Consider the following 21038-nt stretch of genomic DNA (forward strand, 5'->3'; position numbering starts at 1 on the left):
ACTGGGATATGTACTGATATTACCCTGATAGGGACCCTAGCCAGGGTATGGGCGGGATTTTTTTTTTAAAAACCATGCCTACCGGTGATGTTATGGCCTGGTTGTGGCACTGTACCATCTTTTCTTTCATCATTCCACTTCCGTAGGAGCAACAGAGGTGGACCCCACCATGAAGACGGCCCTTGTCGAAAATCAGGCTGATCTGCTCACCAGATGTGTTGTTGTCCATTGATCTTTGTTTGGCTCACCTGATGAGAAGACAGGCCTGATCTTTTTGGCAGGTGGGGCCAACGTTTTCAGGGCACTGATGTCCTACACAAGTGTTGTACTGAATGATCGTACCATACCATAAGTTAGTGCACCTACGCGTAGTTTTCACATAGAGAATTAGCTTATTTTTGCATGGTCGTTCCCCTAAACATATAGAGCTTTACTGAGCCCACACGTGTGTGCATAAAGCATGTCTACATGCGACATTTGCCAGCATGGAACGATAGATCCAATCCATCCATCAGATTAGGACCACTATATCAATACCTTGCCCAAGAATCCGGTTGATCCACTGGTCAGGTCCCACAGTTTGCAAAGCTGGCCGAAGTTTTCTAACCCATCCACTTGTTTCCAATACCGGGGCCCACATGCTGATTGGATCAAATTTTATATTTGGAAATACATGTGTGAGTTAGACCAACCTGATGGATGGAATAAATCCGGCATGTAGCTGGTACATGTGTGGCGCACGTGCATGTGCACTTAGCAAAGCTAAAGAAATATAAAAATAAACAAAACAATATTTAGATCAGATGACTAAAGTTGCATGGCACATTTTAATTTATGCTGAGTGGGCCTTCCAAACCCCAGCGGATTAAAAGCTACTGCTCCCTTTGTAACCAGTCACGGTTTAGTACCACTCCTTAGCACAGGTGTGATTGAAGGGTGAGTCGGGACCGTCCAAATGGTGGGACTTAAGTCTAAGTGGCGGAGTATGATGGTTCATACGTGTGCAATGTCCAGATTGTGGATCCAACGTGGACGGATCATCATCCACAAATGGTTGATTGAAAAATCTTAACCTTTGGTCACCATACTTCTTTCTTCTTTAACATCCAACCGTTAGATCTACCATCAATGGGGATGTAGCTCAGATGGTAGAGCGCTCGCTTAGCATGCGAGAGGTACGGGGATCGATACCCCGCATCTCCACCATTTTTTATTTTTTATTTTTTCCACGCCTGGGATTAGGCCCAATACTCAAAACAGGTTTTTTAGGCCTGAGATTAATTTGGTCCACTTAGAAGGTGGGCCCGATATTCAAAACAGGTGGATGGGTTAGAAAATATCAGCCATGTTTAAGAACCATATGTTTGTTTTGTAAACTGTGGCCCAACTGAGTAGTTGGATCAACCTAAATCTTTGGTTGGGGCATCAATATGGTGGTGCCTTTCTAATGGATGGATTGGATCTTGGACTTACGTGTCATGATGGCAAACGTGTACATGAGTTGTATGGACCCAGGCTACTTTTTCCTGCAATCCCCTCCTGCAGTGATTGGGGTCCACTGTGATGATTATGCGACACCCATTCGTCCATCCATTTCACCTTATCATGTAAAGATAAGACTCCAAAAATGAGGTAGATTCAAGACTTGAGTGGGCAACGCAGAAACAGTGGAGATTCAACGGTCACCATTGGAACCTTGTTGGGAGATGGGCAGAGTGGGCCTGGCTTGTTTTTTAGCTTGAGGAAGTGGGTTTTAACCCATCATTTGGCCCAAAATTTTGGTATGGGATGGGACCCACTAAATTGGCTGTCCACAACACTATTAATCAAGTGGGCCCAAATATGAGCTAGGCCTATTAACTCTTTTCAAGACATTTTAATTGTTTTTGTGAAACCATTTTTCACCTCTTGTGTTATAATGTGGGGACCATCATGGGCTATAAATAGACACATGGACAGCACATTTGTACATAAAAGTTGGTAGGCCTGATTGCAACCCCATTGTCTCTCTTAAATAAATATTCTGAGAATCTTTTAAAGGGGCTTTAATCGGCCATCATCTCCTGTGATGGTACGGTCCATTTTTATATTTAACAGTCTAGATCTCCTGTGATGGTACGGTCCATTTTTATATTTAACGGTCTAGATCTCCTGTTATGGTAATGATCAATGTATGAATTAAGAATAAAAGGTGTTAAATAATAAAATTTTGAATTTTATGAACAATCATGTGATTATATGAATTCTGCCTCATTATCAAATATAGAACCCAAAAATCACAATGATCCAATGCTCAGGCCGGCCGCACCATGGGATCTCATGATCTCAGTGTTGAAACAGAGTCCGTACTGATCTCAACAAACAATTTTGCCAAACATTACTTTCGTGTACAAGAAAGCCAGGCATCAGATTGATGGTCTGGATTGTCGAATCAGTCGAGTGAGATCATGTTAGCCTTGAAGTATGAAAAATCAGCCCAATCCAACAATCAGGTGGACCACAAAACAGGGAACAAGATGGGAGGGAAAGCCCACCCTTGATATGAACCAGGGCTCATCTGAGTTTCAAAACAGCCTGATTTTTTGCCTGACCTTTCATTCAGGCAGGGTTTGAATGGCCTGGATTGCAGATACATACTACAAGTGAGCCCCAACAGTTTAACCAAATGGTTCTATGCTTCTCAGACGGAAAAGAACATGGTTGGATTTGCCTTGGAGATGTTTTATCATATATGAAGCAGGACACTTTTCATTCAGTCCAATTTGTGTTTAAGTGCCAAAAGTGTCTAGTCTACACAGCATCCAAGCCATTCTAAAAACTGGGTTTCACCATGAAGAGTACCTGCTAACATAATCAAGCCAATCCAGTCACAAGGTGGGCCACACCGGAGAAAACAATGATCATAAGGTGGCGGGTTTCTGTAATGGGTAATTGAGACAAAAAAAAGGTTGGGGGGGGGGGGGGGCGGTTGTTATCAAAGAACTGAGGAAATTCATTCCCTGGTTTTTATGTTTAATGGGGTATGTTAGATCCCGTTTGGGTGCCACCTAAATATGTCAAATTGCATTTTAGTTAATTGTAATTATGTATTAGAGATCATATTTCTTTTTTTTTTATCAATATTGAAAGCAAGATCACAAGTACAAACATTTGCGATATTATGATTATGGGGGTGTTTCATTGCACCTAAATCGAAATTTCATGATATTTGGTGCAACCAAACACACTAAAATGAATTCAATTATTAACTGGAAGCATATACCAGGTTTGTCTAAACTTCTATTTAAATTCCCCATATTTTAGCTGGCTTTTTTTTTGGGAGAAGGAATTCCCGGGAAGTGTAAAAATCAACCAAAAAATGTGGACAAGCCTTTTCTTCTTCTTCAGCTCCATGGGTCAGTGGTAGCCGCTTTATTTAAAGATCATGGGTTCAAGTGCCTATGTGATGTGAGTGTGGGTGTGATCCTAACCATCCAACTAGTTGCCCTTCTATGGTCAGACTAAGGCTATCAACTAATCCCTTTTACCACCCATTTGCATGCTCTTCGTTAGTATCACAGAATCAGATTTTTGGGCCATAAGTGATACCAAGTGCGATGGGAGATGGTATAGGTAGGAAAAGTAGCATCCACATATATTCTATTTCCCTCCTGCCATGAGCAGCACCTGCTGTAGTGGGACAAACTTGCGAATAGATGGACCAATAAGATGATGCCTACCCATCCACATACAGATCATCCAAACTGCTTATTGAGTCGTCAGCTCATAATCAAAAAATTTATGGACCAAAGGTTGCATTAAAGAATTTCCAATAGATCCTGCAATGGAAATAGCTTGCATTCCACCATTAGAACAATAGGTGGCTGTGCAAAACAGATGTTAGGTTAAATGGAAACACAAATTCATGATACACACACAACCAAAAGATGAACATTGAATGTAAAAAGTGAAACAATCTTGGAAGCTGCAAAGAAGGATTGTTGGAATGAGAATAAAGTGCTATGAGTTTTGGCAATAGGGAAATAAACAAACTCCTCCAATAACAATATTTCATATACTGTTTCTCTAATAAGACAGAAGAATACAAACAAAATGCATCAAATAGTCTCTCTCTCTCTCTCTCTCTCTCTCTCTCTCTCTCTACCCAAGAAACTCCTGTTTCGGTGACTTTGTATACTCCATGCATTGTTTCTCCTCTTCTTTTTTCTTTTTCTTTTTTACCTTCTACTCAAGAAGCTCTGTTTCCATGACTTTGTAGATGATAACGACACACCCATGCATTGCAAAATCTTCAGAAGCAAAACACAATATTCAGGATTGCAAAATCTTCGGAAGCATAGCACAATCTTCTGGAATGGGAGTTTTAACCCGATGAATGCATATCTTTGACCCCAACTAATCAATCTTGGTAAATGGGATGGTGTTTTTTTTTTTTTTTTTTTCAATCAAAAGTCAAATCATATGCTCATGGTCTTATTCGTTTCACTTTCTAGTATATTTAATTAAACATTTGATATTACCATATTTGATTAAACATTTGATTTTATTGGCTCATGCAATTCACTCGTACTAGCTAATTTTCTCATTCCAACTTTAAAGATTCATACATTGGTTTACTTTATCTTCATATTCTTTTTTATCATACCCTGTTTTTTACATTCTTTTGAAACTGAAAAGTCTGTAAGTTTCGTATGATAATCATCATTAATGATGAGAATGTTTGTTGCCTTTAAATCTCTATATGCCGAAATCATATCCTATCATTTGATTTTAATTAATGATTTTTTAGAGGTAATAAAAACGTCTTCAATACTTTTAATTTTTTTTATTTTTTTTTATAGAAAGACGTTGCAAGTGGTAGACCTTCACATTCTTTCTTTCTATAATTAAAACATTAATTTGATCTTATTTTATTTTTTTAGCATAAAAAACACAAATTCTTTTTCCGATGCCGCTCATGCCATAAACACCAGCAAATCCGATCTTTAAATTTACAAAACAAGTCAAAATCATTTTAAAAAATTCTTCTGTTATTCTTTTAACAAACAAATGTCTTACTAATAGAGTTATTTCATCATCTAAAGACGAATCCACCATCAATCCATCTGAAACCAGCATCTTCTTCTTGAACTTAATTAGTAGAGACTTTTCCATCTGAGCAAACAAAAAAACAAAATCCATTCAAAAGATCAAAACTTAAAACCTTCCAAATAGAGCCAATCATCAATCTTCTCTATCTAACCTATGCAATATCAGAACTAATGAAATCACTAATGAAAATGAATTATCTATACTTACATAGAAAGAGGAGAAATGCAGCCCTAATCGTCGCATCTAGGGTTTTTTTTTTTTTGGTTTCTTTCTGTCTTGACAACGGCAAAGAGGGTATTTATATACCTTGTCGGGCAGACCTGTGACTCGCCCTAATCTTCACCCTACAAAGTGATGTATTCCGCTGGAGTAACAAATTTCGTCCGTCGGATTCTCTTTTGTCGTACATCACATCACGTGATGCGGAAAGGACCGCAGCTGCAGGCCGTTTGATACTCTGGCGGAGGGAGACAGATGATACGTAGGCGGTTAGAAATTAACGAAAATTTGGTAACTCAAATTGAACTGCCCATTAAATGGGTCCTGATTTAGATGCAACATGAACAAAAAATCAGATTTATTTGCATAACTGACCATTGGATTGGTGGACATTTATTGGACGGTTACAAATGAGAAATATCTAATGGTCCTATTTTAACGTCGCCAGATCAGATTCTACAGTTAGTTCCAGAATTTAGTCGGTCTAACTCGAGCTAATATATGGTACGTTTACAATTTTTGAGTGCCCGCATACTAAGTGACCTACGGCCACAGAGTATGAAATCTCCCGTGCTCCGCAAGAACAGAAGCTGAGTGTAAATGTGCTTTTGGGCTTTCAGTCCTGGCCCACCTAAGGTTGGGCTTGGGCTTTAAACTGAGGCTCATTTTAAAATTGTTCTAAACTTGGATATAGATGTCTGAAAGCTTGTAAGCTCAGCCTCGCCTATTAAGGTTTGCCTCCACTTCTCCTTTTCTCTTCGTACACACATTAATTGAAAGCTTCTTCTTTTTTTCTTTTTTCTTTTTTCTAAACAAAAATTTTCAATAGTAAGGTTGATTTTACTTTATGAAATTATTTAACGCACGATGGTTTGCAGGTGATTACATGCGCTCATCAAGACTAGTCTCACCTTAAAATAAGGTGGTATAAAAAATAAAAAAAAATTCAAACCTACCTCATTCAAACATACAAATATCTGGCCTTTGCTACAATAGCTTTTATTTTAAAATTGAGTCCTAAACTCTCTTATCCTTCCTCTATTTCTAACATTTTCTTTGATTATCCACTACTCTAATTGAAAACTCACCTTCAAACACCAATTTCACTTTTGATTACCTCATAAACTCACTTGGTTTCCGAGCAGAAAAAGCAACATTGCTTTGAAATGCCTTACCTACAAAGGTGTGGCTCATCCTCTTCAACCCTTCTCTACAAGGGGGAGACTGTATAAAGATACAGGATGCCATTGATACCTTTCCCTCTAATAATGCTAATATATGTTTTATTTGGATTAGAGCAGGCATACATAGGCATATCCTCTTTTGGTTTGATGTTTGACCGGGCTTGGATTGGCCGTGAACATACCGTCTGGCCCAACCTTTAGTACTTAAACTGAGTTTGGACTTACATTCAACAATTTGAACTAATCCCGGTAGAGCTTAACCCGGCCCTAAGGAAGCCTAGCTGGTTAACACCCCTACTCATTTATAGAGGTGTACATGAGTTGAATCGAAGCTCGACTCGGCTTGGCCACTAGCTGACCTCAGCTTGAACTCGGCTCGGTCCTCGAGCCTGACTGGCCAGCTTGGCTCAGTTTAGTCAACAGCTCGGGCCAGTTCGAGCCAAGATCAAGCCTCTACGGCATTTTTTCAAACACATGGAGTGCAACTTCGATTTCTCATGGAATGTAAAACAATGGCATTGGTTTACATAGAGGTGGGCATTTTTGAACCGATCCGGTGGATCCGACCCGATCAGACCCGATCCGACCCGTTCCGAACCGAACCGACGGCCTGGATCGGGTAGGATCGGGTAAGATCATTTAGATCCGACTAGTTTTCGGATCGAGATCGGATAGTGGTTAATCCGGACCGTTCCGATCCGAAAACCCAATCCAAATAGATTCGGACCGTTCCGATCCGGCCAGATTCGGAGTAAAAATCAATATTTTTACTTTTTCTTATGGTGTGGTCCACTTGAGCTTTGAATATTCATCAATTTTGAGTTCAACAGCTAAAATAATCTGAAAAAACAAATGGACGGCATGGATACACCACATGCATTCACGGTGGGCCCCAACAGAGTTCACTCACATATGAGAATGGGTTACTTGCACGGCACGTCAACAGGCGGGCAACGGCTGTTTACTTGCTTTGCACGTCAATATGGTAGGTTGTGAGAGTATGCATTAAAGTAACTTAACCAAGTTACTTGGGCCCCACCATGATGTATGTTTTGTATCCAACCTTCCATCCATTTGGAGAGATCATTTCAGGGCAATATCCAAAGAATGAATGAAATCCAAAGCTCCAGTAGACCCCAATATAGAAGGTTTTATGGATAGCGATGCCCACCATTAAAAACTTTTAAAGGCTACAAAAGTTTTAGATTAACCTAGTATTTGTGTTTTCCCTTATTTCTTTATTTTTCAACTTTTGAATAGGTTGGATTTCAAATAAACATTATGGTGGGCCTTAGGATAGTTTCAACGGTGGGAATCATTCTCCCCACTTTTTTCTGTGATATGGTTTACTACAGATTTTTATCTACATCATTATTTGGCTCATGCCCTAAAATGATATCTCAAAATTGATGGACGGTGTGGATATAACACATACAGCATAGTGGGGCCCACAGAACTTGGTAACGTTACTTCAGTAGCCTACCCGATGGGACAACACATGCAGCATGCATTTATACAAATTGTTTATAGTCATGTGGGGCCCACCTTGATGTATATATGTTATCTAAGCCGTTCATCCATTGTGACATATCAATTTAGACGTTGAACAAAAAATTATGATACATTGAAGATTAAAGTGGACCACACCATATGAAATGATCCGAATAGTGTCCAACCCGATCCGACTCGGTTTCCCTCACCGAGTCAGACTCAGATCAGGTCAAATGAATTAAGCATCGGATCTGTCCAAGTCCAGTGACCTGGACTTGGTCTCGGATCGGATCGATTTCGGGTCCACCTGTTAGAATTTCGGATCTGATCGGATTAGGCTGAATCCGGTCCGACCCGGACTGATGCCCAGCTTTCAGTTTACAGGTATTTCATCGGATACTCAATGGTCAACATAAAAATTAAGATATAAGGGTATTTATTTCATATACATACCTTCCTCGCCACTAGCCGGCACTTTGTTGAATCATTTCATCAAAAAATTGCCGATGAACATCTATATCAAAATAACCGAGTCACCAAATTGGTTCGATCCAAGTTCGATTCGAGTTGGGGTTCAATCCAAGTCAAGCTCAGGCAAGCTCGAACTTGGCATGAAATCGATCTTTTTTGAGTTGAGTTGAGCGAGCTAATCGAGCTAACTCGGTTCGTGTACAGATCTACTCGTTTACATGTATCTATTAATATTTACAAAATTTGTATACTACATGGAAGTAATTCAAATTAAGCCGTCCAAGTTCTGAGTAGCGGTTTAGATGTACAATGAATCAAGTGTTAAGCTTATTTGACTTATATTAACATTAGATTAGCATATATTAATTGGACAGTTAAAAATGAAAACCATCTAATAGTATAAATGCATATATTAATTGGACGCTTAAAAATGAAAACCATCTAATAGTCTAAATTCAATAAACAAGTTCCATTAATAAAATATTAGAATTGTTCAAGTAACGCTTTATGCAGGCCAAAGTATCAAGTAACGCTAAATGCAAGCCACTTTTGCTAGCTGGAGTGCTCAAGGAATGATAATTCTGTAAGGGAGGGGAGACGGTGCGGCCCTTACCACGTGGCCTACCTTGATGCATGTATTCTATATCCACTCCGTCTATCCGTTTTTCTAGATTATTTTATAGTACAAACACAAAAATGAAACAGTTCCAGTCTCAAGTGGACCATACCATGGTAAAGATGGTGATTGATCCTAAAATACTTCTTATGGGAGGCAACAAAAGTTTTAGACCGTAATGTTTGGTAATGTTTATTTCCCATCTAATCTGTTAATAAGGTCAAGTTTTAGACCGTAATGTTTGGTAATGTTTGGTAATGTTTATTTCCCATCTAATTTGTTAATAAGGTCAAGAAAACTTCCATTTCAAGAAAACTTCCATTTCATCGAAGATTTCTTGACCTTCTTAACAGATTAGATGGGAAATAAACATTACCAAACATTACGGTGGGCCCTTGGAATTTTTTAATGGGGGCCTTCAATCACTACTCTTTCTTATAATGTGGTCCACCTGAGATTTTTATGTGCTTTATTTTTGTGACCAGGGACTAAAATGATCTTTCAAAAGGATGGACGGCATGGATATAGAATAAATACATCAAGGTGGGCCCCAAGGTATGGGCTGCACCGTCTTCAGTGAGATGGGGACCGCACTTAATCCGTGTAAGCCCCATCTTCAAGCGCCAGATACAAACGCAGTACACATGCCAAAATTTGCACATGTGTGCAGCATGTGGGACTTTGATAGGGTGGTCGTACATGATGCATGTTTGATGCTAAAAATCAAGCTTAGCCCCCGCTGCGGAATCGATACCAAGACCTCAGAAGTGTTGAAACGAGTTATCCCCCCCTCAGTGTGCCAGTTGAGCTAAGGATCTGGGTGTGATTTTCCCAGTTGAATTTGGATCTTGACCATCCACAAATTCGGATGATAGATCTGACACCCGTACATGTGGGGCCCATCTACGATCACCACTCATTTGAAAATGGTGATGGAAGCCCATCTACTTTTACCATGTCCAAATGAAGCCAATGTTCAGCCCAGATCAATTGGGACACTAGATAGTACAATCAACGGACGTAGGATGTCCAATGGATTTCATCATTCACTTCATATGGCTACAACCGATTTGATCGAATTCATTCATATGTTGGCCTTTTCATATAGCTATCCATTTTCCAACCCATGTATGGGACGGTTAAGATCCTCATGATTATTTAGAACCGTAAGCAATCCATGATGGGCCCAACAACGGGATGGCTCAAATTGTTGGTCTGACCTATCTTTCTATAAGTCATCTTGATCGTCCATTTTATAGTATATCGATTGGATGGTTAGAATCCGGTAATCCGAAGGAATCTTAAATGGTGGCCCAAGAGCCGGCTGTTATGGACTAGCCAGATTGATCAAGTGGAATGTTCAAGTGTCCCAATGCACCCCGGAGCAATGTTCGGCTATACTTCACTATGTATTGATACATAGGCAATCATATTAAAATATCAACAAAATCTCCTTAGTATTCAATGCAAGTACTTGGAGTTGCTATGGCTGATACAAGTCCAAGCTTCCTTTGAGATAGTGTATGTTGATGCAGAAATATGGTTTGCCATTCTGACCAGCCAACCTCACAAAGGACAGGCAAGGTCCCTTCGATGCTTAAGTCAAGAAAGGAATTTGGGTCTAGTTGAATATTGAGATTTAAGGTTAAAGATTGTGTATACCTTTCACTTTTAAGGGCTTTCTTATTTATAGATGAGGAGAGGCGGTGTCGTAGAGAGCACTTATCCTTGTTTGGCAAAAATTGATTATAGTAAGATTCGGACTTCTTGCGCGACGGATCTTTCTTGATCCTTAGGTAGAATCTCCGGGTGATCCGTTTGGAGTCAGTTTCCACGAACTTCGGTTGAGAATGCGGATAGACCTGATTGAGGTCAGGTCGGATCCTAGATGGAGCGGATTCAACTGTTCTGAAGTAGTTTGACCTGGTTCACAACCGAGGTCAGTGTTACATTCGTCTAAGGATGGGTCTTGCCGACCTAAGGTGAGTTAGCTCGCTTTCTTCAGATCGCAATTGATTAATAACTATCTCGACTCTGTGCCTTGAGGTCAAGCTCGGCCTTTCCCTATGCTTGGTCGAGGAGGTCAAGCTCGACCTCTCTCCTTAGTCGAAGAGATGAAGGTCGGGCCACTGGATCGCACTAATTGCTATTTAAATCACTGAGTAGGTAGGTTTATGTAATGACCCGAAAAATTTCGTGCAAAGACCCAAGTACTACCTTAAATTCTTTAGAAGTTTAATGTGGGTTATTTAGCGCTAAACTCGATTGCTTATGAAATTAGCATCAATCACTTTAAATTTGATCTGCAGGACTCAAAACCTGTAGAATCTTTAGCGCTATGTTGCTCTGAAATCTAGGATTCAACGCTATATCCAGTTGCTCTCGGGAGTACTTGGAAACTTTGTATCGGACCTGGACCGCGCGTCGAAAGTCCGATAGCGATGATCTTAGACATTTATGATCTCCTGGTTGGGCTTGACCATCACCTCAAAAATCAAGTCCAGATGATGTCCTGGGTCGATTTGCTTGAGTCCGGAGTAAAGAGTGTGAGAAAGCTGAGAAATTAAATATAAATTTGTGAAATCTGAGTCGTGTCGCTTGCGCGCCGATTCTAAGCTTTCTGACCGTTGGATTCTGACCCAATTTCACCCTCGGATCAGGGAAGATGGCCCTAGCATGTCATAGTGCCGGTGGACCTGATCGAATTTCGGTGACCGTTGAATTGAGATTGGTCCGCCACGGCTGATCTGTAAATCCGATCAGTACGAAAACTCAGTCTGACCTAGATCCATGGTCAGTGAGCTTAAGTCCGACCGCACGTGAAAAAAGGACCACCGGAAGTGCTCCGTTGGATCGAAATAGACACGATTTGGTTATAACCTAAGTATACCTTGGCCCTGGGGCTATTTTCATTCATTTTAGGCCTATATAAAGACCTTAAAACCCTCACTCTCTATTCCATACGAATTTTCTAACCCTAGCTAAGAGAGAGAGAGAGGAAAAGAGAGAGAAAGTGAGAGAGAAGTTGGTGAATCATCTTGAGATTCTTCCTTGTTGCTTTGTATCCCTAAACTATCACTTTTGAATCATTATTCCGGCAATTCTAAGTTCATTCTTGGGTATGTCAATCAAACCCTAACCTGTTTGGGAGCTTAGAATAGTCTAAGTGTTGATGTAGCTCATTTCTATTCATGCCTTAGGTTATCTAGTCGCCGTTGACGAAGACTTATCATCTGAATTAGATCAGTACGCTTTTTCTGGTTTAAGGTGCGGACTATATGGTTTTCAAGACTTTCAATGTTGGTTAATGATTTATTATTGTTGTGGATGTAATTTCACATGCCAAATGCGATGTTTATATTGCGTTCCTGATATATATAAGCTATATTGAGATTTGTGTATTCCTTGTACGTGTAGAAAGTATCGTATATGTGTGAAATACGAACATGTGTTTGTCATGATTATTTGTCGTATATTTGTGTTAGTTGTATGTGTGTCAACTCCTTGGCGAAAGGAACTGTCTAAATGTGTGTTATCATCAACATATGTCATGTATGTTGGAATATGTAGTCTAAGTGTTTGTAGAAATGTCTGAATGATCAAGTGTGTAATATATTATCCTGTTTACGGACGTTGAGAAGAGATTCTCAACTATCCTATTGGTGTGTATGATTTCCTACATGTGATTTACATTCTTTATTGTTTAAATTCAAGCACTACTTATGTGTAAATCCATGTTAAGTTGATATTCGTTAAATGCTCACATATTGTATGGATAGAATTGTTGATCCATTATTGTTCTCAATTATTAGTATGAATATCTATTATGATTGAATGTGTTTGGGACTATGAAATAGTCCAGGGAATCGGTAACAGACCTTGAGTTCGTGGCCGAGGTTGTTTTCGCCACGTAGAACATGTTGGACGAACTCGAGTCGTATTAAGGTTGACGGCAGTGGTTTGGCCACACGGGGTGTTTGTGCACTTTATGTCGTTCAACTAAACGTGCGCTCGTGCTAGTCGAACTCGTCAAGTAACCCGATTGTCCCGGTGGATGTATACCATGTATAGACGCTATCGTTTGAATCTAGGGTACCAAACTTACCGATGCAATTCCATTAACCGTTGTACCGTGATTCGCTAAGACTCATGAGCCGGACATGGTGGTATGGGACACCATGGTCCAGCTGTCGGCCTATGCTGGGGTGACGAACCTCCCCGTAGTGACCAGTGAGCGCACCAGACTCGTGAGCCTATTATGGTAGTATGGGACACTATATTCGTGCTATCGGCCTACATTGATTGGTGACGAGCCCTTTGTAGTGACCTCGAGCATACCTTGATACTGCATTGAGGCGACGAGTCTTAGGGTAGTAACTAAGGTATGATAGGCATGCATTGATTGGTGACGGGCCCTTTGCAGCAACCTAGAACCGTATGATCGTATGAGATTGTCTATGACTAACGACCCTAGAATGGATTATTGTTTGGAAATTGATATGAGGAAAGTACCTTAGCTTCCCAATCCTGCTGTATGAAAAGGACTAATGACAACTTGGTAATCATGTTCATGCATCACATTGCATGTGCGTTGGCGTCGTTGGCATTGCGGGAGGTTATCATGCGTACCGTAAGATGAAGACGCTGAGGGAGTGCAGGCGAGGGCATGCATCATTTCTACATACATCCTTGCATTAACAAGAGTAATTAGGATGTGATTGATTGTATTGTTTTATCATTACTGCTTGATTGATTTGATATCATGTTAACTTTTACTGTATAGTTCCACTGAGTTGATCACTCACTCCCACATTCTGGGACGGTGTTTCAACACCAACCAGGCTCTGTCTTAGATGCAGATGATGACGCGACCCCTGAGGCAGAGCAGGAGTATGAGGATGATGAGGACGCGTTTTCTTTTATGCAATTCTCAGGCGGGTTCATGTGAGCCGTGTCCTGATCTACAGGGATACAGGGTTTATTTTATAATGGTTTATTTCATTTGATACTTGCATTTTGAGACACACATGAATGTAATTATGACCTGGCAAAGTATACATATTACAGGGACTTGCACATGTACACATATATTTCTTTAAGTCTTCCACTTGCATCTTTCACTTATCCCTGGATTATGTTTACAGTTTGGCTTAATCTATTTCATGTTTTATGCACTCATATAGACAACATACATCCATCATTAAATATGTTGCATAAGTGATGTTTTGAAACTCGGAAGCTGAGTTATGCTCGACCCCCGAATTTCAGGGCGTTACAATTTATTTTCCCCATAACAGTGTACATGGATGTATGATTATTTATTTATTTATTTAGAAACAACTTTTAAGTCATTATTGTGTTTCTAATAATATTATTGATATGAAATGAACTCATTTTGGTTACTATTACATTGATTTCTTATGATAGTGTATTCTTTGAGGCTTTCATTAATTGAAAATTTATTATGTACGCATCTTTTTTGTAATTTTTTTAATTCCTAAATATGTAAATATATGCACTTTAGCATTTTCTGAAGTTTCACTGGAAAATTTCACCATTTTCCCCATGTTTCCTTAATGTTTCTCTGAGTCAATAATACAATTTCGGGTATCAACAATATTGATGATATCAATGCATGTTTCCGTATCCCCAGCCAACGATACTTATAACAATACCAGTACTATGAACACTACCCTAGAAGAATTATAACTTGGTACTCTAAAGTCCCTAGATTGTTTCCCTTGACTCAAATGGCCACCCTAAATATATCTACAGCAATCATTCTATCAATATAATGTTATTACAAACAATCATTTATGAGAGGAGTAAGCACCGCGAGGTGTGAAGTGATCTCGTACTAAATGAAACGACTTTCACTTTCCATAACCAAAATTCAAGAGAGTCGAACCGATATACTTAAAATCATATCACCATTGGATGATCAAGGCCGTCCGGTCGATGGAGCCACAAGTTGTTGGCTTTATAGTTTCTAACCATCCATTTGCAAGTTCACTAATTGGACAACTAAGGTCATTAGGTGAGGAGATTTTGGAGTATGGTCCCCTACTATATAAATTCTCTAGATCCCTCATTTAATGAGAACTGTTACTCTTAGAAGTCAAAAAAAGGTGGAATGCAACTCTCATGGTTTCTGGGATACCAGCGCCAGAAAGGAGCAAAATGGACTAAATATTTAAATTTCTATTAGTTGAGATATATAAATTTATTAAATTGGAGATATTCTTTTATGATCAAACAAGATATACCGCTAAAAGTGTAATGAAAAAGGATATTCCAAGTATTTTGGAATCCAAATTCAATTGCATTATGAAACTATAGCAATTTTCAACCATACATCAAATTCAACTTGTGATATTGTTAGGGAAGTATTCCAATACATCTGCAACCATGGGTGGTGACCGATCCATGTGATCGGTTGTATCCTTAGAATTTGAATTTCAAATATCTACGTAAACCAATCCTTGCTGCATTCAATACACATCTATATTGGGTAGCATGGTAAACATGGCAAAATAAAAACAAAATGCATATAAGATTAGAATAATGATTTAAATCCAACAGATGAGAACCCAGATTGACATTAAATTAGATTTACAAACACAAAATCAAAACTTCAACTAGTTCAATAAAAATATTGCTGGCATATTAAAATAAATAAATTTGACAAATGCTGGCTATTATCTAAATCCATGGGTCGGCATTGACAAATGCTGGCTGTTATCTAAATCCATGGGTCGGCATTGATCTTGTGAAATAGCAAAATCATCAGCCCAGGCCCGCCTTAAGCAGTCCTTCAAACTATCACCTGGAAACGAGCTGCAGATACTGTAACTAAGTCTCTAAGAACTTGTGTTTTGGTCTTGTTTTCTATGGAAATCTTACATATTTTATTTGGATATGAAACATTTCCAGCTAGCAGTGGAAGGTCCTTCAGGTGCCCCATCAGCTGAAATGATGCGTTGTACCTATTTTCAGTTAGGGTCCAAGCGTTGTACAAGTCGACCTATCATTTCACACAGGTGGGGCACATCACTTCAGCCAAGAGAGCCCAGACACCATTTTAAATGAGCATTTTACAAGAAGAACCTTAGGTTCTCCATACATCTCCTGGCCTACATCATGTTCAACTGAAATGCTGTTGCAAGCATAAGGACTTCTGAAAGTCCCTAGGGTAAGTGACCCAAGTGACCAGAACACCCAATGCAATGTATACCCTGCATTGTTCCAAACAATGCTTGCAATACATCTTTCGCCTTTTGTTTTCTTCATCGTTCAATTCAATCAAGAATTCGCTTGCAATAGGAGCACACGCATTTGAACAATGAAAAACAAATCAAATGGTTTATATCAAAGTTCCACCCTTCACTATGAGAGGAATTGTTCATTGCATACAAAATCTTAACATTACAAAAAACACTGCTTTTATATATAAAAACAAGTGTACATTTTGATGACTGAAATAAATGCTGCTAAAACAAGTTACAAAGCAAGGCAAACTGGTTGTGACTTGCCCTAATTATTTCCCCAAAACAAGGAACACCCGTAAATCAGCATTGAGTTTTGAGATTGTATACGTCTGATACCAAGCAATGCCATCTCCATTAAGAAGCAATCACATTGACAATACATTGCACGAAGCTTGATCAATCCTTCAACTCCTTGAGGCGAGTCTCCAGCTATAGTTGAATATCGATTGCAAGACCTCCACCGGCTTCTTCAATCTATCATCCCTTACAAGGAATGTCTAATAATGATTTGATCAACTACCCAGACTTAACGCAGATTAGCCATGACTAGCATTGATGAGTGGATGGAGTAGGCTTGACAAAGACAACTCTTTGTTGTTTATTCTAAATAGTACCCACTCAGTCTTCCTCATTTCTTTTTCTTCTTCTTTTTTTTTTAAAGTTTTCACCACTTAAATAATTGTTAATATGAAGCTGATAGCTAGATCTCTTCCTAAGTCATGTACTTTACTATTAAATGCTAATAAAAATGTAAGCTTTTATTTATTTAATCACCATTTTATATTATTTTCCAACTACTTCATTCCTTCAGTGAAAAATATTATGTGTTATATTTCAAAATCTTTGTAGCAAAACATACTAACAAAAGAAGTTGGTTTTTAAGCATTTGTAATTGAACTTTAGAAGCACAAATTTGATATCTTACACCTCTAATTTTTATAGTTGAGCCTTTCAATTCAGTTAATGCAATAGTCTATACAACAATATTACATATAATGACAACAGTAACGGGAAGAACGAGATCGTCATACTCTATAACAACTACCACTGTAATAAAATCTATTCTAGACCCACGCACCATGTTTAATGAAGTTGATTTATAAACAGATCCATTGATTCCTTTCTGGAAAAGGATGGATCTCCAATCCTAACCCTAAATTTCAAAAAAGTTGTAACAAATTAGTTGTCAATACTATCTTTCAGTCATTACTATTTCTAGTCTTTATTATCCAAAACGAGTTTATATTTTCTTTATAAAATTTAAAATCTCTACTAACTACATGCCCTATATATTTAATTTCTATCGATAAAAAGATATAAATACATTAAATTGGAGATATTCTTTTATGATCTCTCCAACTTCTAATCTTTAACATAAAAATAAAAAACAAGAACAATTAGTTAGGAGTCAGAATTTCTCTCTGGGTCGATGATTGATGCGCTTGTTGATGACATTATTTTCCGACACCATCCATGCCATAGAAATAAACACCCCAAAATCATTTCCAAACCATCTTCAGACGTTCTTCCACCTGCTACTGGCGTTGCGAGGAAGGCCCACCGTCCACCGAACAACAAATCAATCACAGAACCATCTGAAAATCTAATGCCCTTCTTAATGCCAACCATTGAAGATTTCAACATCCCAATTCCCATAAAAACAAATTTCACAACAGCAGCAGTAACAATCCAATAGTAAGGAGGCCAGATGCAAGGAAAAGAGCCCCAAAGTTTGAATGACTTACCCCAAATGAGTAAAATGCAATAAACCCAATTGTCTGATTTAGATCTTCGTTTGGTCACCCAAACAGACCAATTCCTTCGGTAGCTCTTACCTCGTTTTTTTCTATGGCTTTATAAGTCTGTTTGGCCTTCTACATTCAACACTCCTCCACAGCTGGCAAGATACTTCTTTTTGGCTGGCTTTGTGGAAGTCGGCAAGCCAGGGTTCTTCCGGACCGCGTTCATCTGCTGGACCTGTCGTATGCACCCGGTACAAGACCTGAGATCTGTGGGGCCCACTGTGTTGCTTGTGTGAAATCTCCTCCGTCCATAAGGTTATCCTCTCGGTGTTAAGCCCAGTATCATCTCGATTCACAACTAAGGTGGGCCACACTGCAGGAAACAATGAGAAGGGGATGGCAAACATAGGTCGGTGTCTGGGACCTACCATCGCGTGTATGCTCCATCCAACCCGTTCATCTAGTGCGCCTGACCATCCTGACTCTATACTCATGCGGGTCACACCGTGTGAACATAAAAATCTTGGGTATGATTTACATTGTTCCCTGTGGTGGACTGACTTAGACTTGGGTCAGGATGATTTTTCAGATGTACGGTGATAATGACGGGCCTCACCTGATGGACGGAGTAGATTTTACATCAAAGACGTGGTGGACCCCACGAAGTTCGGTATTGTACACGCTGGGTGCCAGGGGTTAGCAGCTCGTTTCTTTCTATGAGAACAGTTGACGAGAGTCGGTCTTCGATTTGCCCGCTTGCCTAAGTCTACAACAACCGAGTTGACTCAGTCTCGAGACCATTGAATGTCGGTGGTCTTCGGCTCCAAATTAAGTGGCCGTTGGGTACACGTGGGATGAGAATGATATCGAACGCGAATGGGCTCACATGCATTTTGAGGAATATATTCAGTCCAATCTGACCGTCCAAATCGTTTAGTTCATTGTAGATGGGATATGGCCCAAAAAAATCACTCTGACCAGGCGATCTTGACCATCCAATTAGCACTATCAAATGGAGAGTTAAGGATGGTCAGTGGTCCGTTTCAGTAGGTGAAATCCAACGGCTATTATTTCTCGCTATCATATCTGACCGTTTGTAGGAATCCAACCAGCGGGAGCGGATCAGGTGTTACCCTGGTAGCACCTTAGTTGGGTGTTTCCCTTACCGTGAAGCCTACCTTGATGATGTGTTTTATATCTACACTGTCCATCCGTTTTTTCAACTCATTTTAGTACTCATCAAGAAAATTGAGAAGATCCAAATCTCAGGTGGACCGCACATGAGGAAACAGTGATGATTGAACGTTCACCATTAAAAAACTCCCAAGGCCCACTGTAAGAAGATCCGTAATTTTTTTCCATCCAACCTGTTAATAAGATCAAACATTTGTGGATGAAGTTTAAATACAAAGATCAGTTTGATCCAAAAAATTTGTGGACTACAAAAAGTTTTTAATAACCATTCACAACTTTTTTCAGTGGTGTGGTCCACTGAAGAGTTATATCTAATTGATTTTTGGAATAACGTCCTAAAATGATCTGATTAAAACGGATGGACGGCGTAGATGTACAATAAATCCATCAATGTCACCCCCACAAGGTAAGCGTAACACCCACTAAGGTATTACCAGGGTAACACCTAATCTCCTCCCCCCAACCAGCATTTCATGAAGTTTTTCAAAGAGAAACGAACGGATACTGAGCCATTTTTCTGCTAACGTGGCATATGTAAAGAACATCTAATCCATGAAAATAGTGGACATAACCATGATTGTCGGCTGATATGAAAATCAGACGATTTACTCATTGATTGGACCGCGCTAGTTCTCTGAGTCGTACCATTGATTTTCCATTGATTATGAAGATGTGTCGTGATCAATGAATGGAACGGGCTGATTGTTCTTGAAAATGATCTTCGTGTTGTCTTCCACATTTTCAACGGATTAGATATTCTGAATATAAGACATATTGGCACGAAAACAATAACTGTAATGTAGCTAACGGTGCAGCTGCTGTATCTGGTCATTTCTTTAATTTCAAAAGACATTTCAAAAGCATTTCTCAATAGGAATTCCGTGAGAGCTGACGTGGCGAGATTTGATTGAATCAGTTCATGTGACGTCATTCGATTACGTAGGACAGCCACGTCAGGGCCGCCCCTCAGGCGTAACGGTTTAGGTGCGACCACAGGTTCACCTAAGGTGGTGCGGCACTGACCGTTGAGTCCAGCTATGATACATGTATTCTATATCCACGCCGTCCATCCGTTTTGGTAGTTCATTTTAGGACATAAGGCTTAAAACAGAATAGATACAGCTCTCGGATGCACCATAGCATACGAAACAGTGGTGATCCGCCATTAAAAACTTATGTGGGCCACTAAAGTCTTGTATCCTGCTGATATTTATTTTTTTCCTTCATCCAAGTGTTTGTGAACTTAACAACAGGTTGGATGAAAAATAAACATTGCTGTGGGCCTTAGGAAGTTTTTAACAGTGAAACATACAATCACCGCTTTTTCATATATTATGGTTCATTAACATTTAGATCTACATCATTTTTTTGGCACATGCCTAAAATGATCTCACACAACAGATAGGCAGTTTTGATGTACGATGCATATATCAAGGTGGGCCCCACAGTAAGGCCACACCATCTTACATAAGGCTAAGGCGCACCTAACGACCCATGCTATAAAATTATCCGAAAAAATGGATGGACGGCGTGAATCAGGAATATATATACGAAGGTTGCCCCTGATAACATAGCATGGTGCAACCCTTACCATGGCCAGGGGCGGCCCAACATTTTTGGGGGCTTTAGGCAAGTCTTAAAAATGAGGCTTTTTAATTTAAAAAATAAAAAAAATAATAAATATAAAATTAAACTATAAATTTACTTCTTGCCTTTTTAATGCAAAATTACTAATTAAACTTTTGTATTCGAGTTGACCAAA

General features: G+C 39.3%; 1 non-coding gene across 1 annotated transcript; it reads left to right on the forward strand.

The window, feature by feature from the left end:
• Positions 1–1130: 1130 nt before the first annotated feature.
• On the forward strand, positions 1131–1203 carry TRNAA-AGC (transfer RNA alanine (anticodon AGC)). The gene has a single exon. It is a non-coding gene; the product is annotated as a tRNA-Ala (tRNA).
• Positions 1204–21038: the final 19835 nt, after the last annotated feature.

Source organism: Magnolia sinica, chromosome 6, assembly GCF_029962835.1.
Source record: "Magnolia sinica isolate HGM2019 chromosome 6, MsV1, whole genome shotgun sequence".
NCBI lineage: Eukaryota > Viridiplantae > Streptophyta > Magnoliopsida > Magnoliales > Magnoliaceae > Magnolia > Magnolia sinica.